The following is a 3,222-nucleotide window of genomic DNA, read 5'->3' on the forward strand; positions in this document are numbered from 1 at the left end:
TTTTAACAACCATAATCTTAATTGAGATTGGCTCATCATTTTCTATTGTGCTTTCTTGATCAGAGTTTAAAATTGAGCATTATTATTTTATTACTATACTTCTAGTTTAACTAAAAGCCAAAATCAAAGCCCCAAATTACATTTGCCTCATATTGTATAGGTCTTAAGTTCTCTAACATTCAATTTTAGCATTGGGAGATATGAAAACTTGCCTCCTACCTGGATCTAGGCTGTATGAATAACTTCTTGATCCTGCAAAGATACACATAAACCACATCATCCTTTTATTAATTTTATTTTAAAATATACCTTGAGGTTACCTCTGCATAAAATACATTATCAAATATAACCAGATGAACCTTTCATGAAAAGCAAAGCTCCTGTTCTATCTCTTCTAAAATTTTTCACACTCTCCAAAGGCAATACTTTTGAATTATTTTTTAAGGTATAAAGTCAATATCTCTGTAGCTCTAGAAAATAACACTTAACTGTACTGGAAGTCTGTTACATCATCTCCCTGCCTCGGTTTTAGGACCTGCTGCCCTATCCTGGAGGTGATCAGAGAGAGCCAGGGTGCCCAGGATGAAGCTGGATGGAGCACACAAAACCACAGAAGGGCCGTCGTTCATCTTCCTCCAACATCAAAGGGATGTTGAAGTGGCTATTATGACAGCTCGGGTTAGAGAAATGATCTCTCCCCTTCTGCTCTCATCAACTACAAGGACCACTTTATCTGCATCGGCTCTGGGTCATTGTTCCCAACCCAGAGAGTATGAGTCAGCACGTGTAGGTGACTTGGGAGCAAGCAGACCCAGAGACTGGCTTTCATAGTCCCCTTGTCCCCTGATGGTGTTCTGTGAGCATTCAGGGCCCCTGAGACAGGGAGGTAGACGGTCTCTGGTCTTTTCCATTACTGGGGTCAAAATTTTCATTTTGCATAAGCTGGTGTGTCATGGATTTCTCTTACGTGCAACTGAAAGGCTCTAAGCTAAGCAGAAACTGAAACTACTACTGGGTTTACAGGTGACAGAATGTCATTTGGGATTGACTTCTCTGTAGTAGGACATGGTAGAGGGGATTCTTGGAAGACAATTTGCTGGTTAATCTTGCCTTTTGTTACTTGGGACTCAAGCCAGGGGTCCACTCAAGCCAAAGTTTTAGTAATGTAATAGGGAAAATATCAGCTTGCTGGAGGAAGTTGGCTATACATTGCATACTTGGACAGCAGCTGATAAGACAGAGGCCAGTTTTAAGGAAAGATGAACCATCTGACAACAGTAGAGAAATGTATAAAGTGAAACTGAATTTACTCAGTCGTATCTGAGTCTTTGTGACCCCGTGGACTCTAGCCTACCAGGCTCCTCCATCCATGGGATTTTCCAGGCAAGAATACTAGAGTGGGTTACCATTTTCCTTTCCAGGGAATCTTCCTGATCCAGGGATCAAACCTGTGTCTCCTGCATTGCAGGCAGGCACTTTACCCTCTGAGCCATGAGGGAAGCCCAGAGAAATGCATGGCATTGCTTATACTGACTATATCTGTGTGTAGCCAGGCATCTAAGATAAGTACTTGCTTGTTACAGGAGCCGCAGTCTTGGCCTTCAGCTGAAGATGATGTATGCATCATCTTGTTGGTTAGCTGTGATCTTAAGAATAATAATTGAACTCTTGTCCTCAGCCTTGCCTCCTCTTCAGGCACCAACCTCTAGGTATACCCTGTTTGGCTCATTTCAGTTCAGTTCAGTCACTCAGTCGTGTCCAACTCTTTGTGACCCCATGGACTGCAGCACGCCAGGCCTCCCTGTCCATCACCAACTTCCAGAGGTTACTCAAAGTCATGTGCATCGAGTCAGTGATACCATCCAACCATCTCATCCTCTGTCATCCCCTTCACCTCCTGCCCTCAATCTTTCCCAGCATCAGGGTCTTTTCCAATGAGTCAATTCTTCACACCAGGTGGCCAAAGTATTGGAGTTTCAGCTTCAACATCAGTCCCTCCAATGAACACCTAGAACTGATATCCTTTAGGATGGACTGGTTGGATCTCCTTGTACTCCAAGGGAATCTCAAGAGTCTTCTCCAACACCACAGTTCAAAAGCATCAATTTTTTGGCACTTAGCTTTATTTATAGTCCAACTCTCACATCCATACATGACCACTGGAAAAACCATAGCCTTGACTAGATGGCCCTTTGTTGACAAAGTAATGTTTTTGCTTTTTAATATGCTGTCTAGGTTGGTCATAACTTTTCTTCCAAGGAGTATGCATCTTTTAATTTCATGGCTACAGTCACCCTCTTCAGTGATTTTGGAGCCCCCCAAAATAAAGTCAGCCACTGTCTCCTCTGTCTCCCCATCTATTTGCCATGAAGTGATGGGACCAGATGCCATCATCTTGGTTTTCTGAATGTTGAGCTTTAAGACAACTTTTTCACTCACCTCTTTCACTTTCATCAAGAGGCTCTTTAGTTCCTCTTCACTTTCTGCCATAAAAGTGGTGTCATCTGCATATCTGAGGTTACTGATATTTCTCCCGACAATCTTGATTCCAGCTTGTGCTTCTTCCAGCCCAGCGTTTCTCATGATGTACTCTGCATATAAGTTAAATAAGCAGGGTGACAATATGCAGCCTTGACGTACTTCTCTCCCGATTTGGAACCAGTCTGTTGTCCAGTTCCTACTGTTGCTTCCTGACCTGCATACAGGTTTCTCAAGAGGCAGGTCAGGTGATATGGTATTCCCATCAGTGAACAATAACCCCTCTTATAAAGGAGTCATGCTGACCCTGATTCCTCACTGCAGTCTCTTTTTTTCAACAGAAGAAATTTGAGAGCTAGGGGACTCAACAGTGAGGCTTCCCTGAAGACTCAGTGGGTAAAGAATCCTCCTGCAATGCAGGGGACACAGGAAACATAGGTTCAATCCTTGAGTGAGGGAGATTCCCCTGGAAAGGAAAATAGCAACCCATTCCAGCATTCTTATCTGGAAAATCCCATGGACAAAGGAGCTGGCTGGCTACAGTCTAAAAGTTTGCAAAAAGTTGGACATGACTAAGCACGAGCATGAGAATCAACAGTGCCAAGGTGTATTTTGCTCAATAAGTAAAACCAAAAAGCTGTGCTCCAGAGTTAATGGACTACATGTTGACTATTTGTTTGAGTTTTAATTTTTCATAAACTCTAAAAAAAACATGTATTTTCAGCACACAATTACCAGAAAAAC

This window comes from Bison bison, unplaced genomic scaffold (genome assembly GCF_000754665.1).
Source record: "Bison bison bison isolate TAMUID 2011002044 unplaced genomic scaffold, Bison_UMD1.0 scf7180017864130, whole genome shotgun sequence".
Lineage (NCBI taxonomy): Eukaryota > Metazoa > Chordata > Mammalia > Artiodactyla > Bovidae > Bison > Bison bison.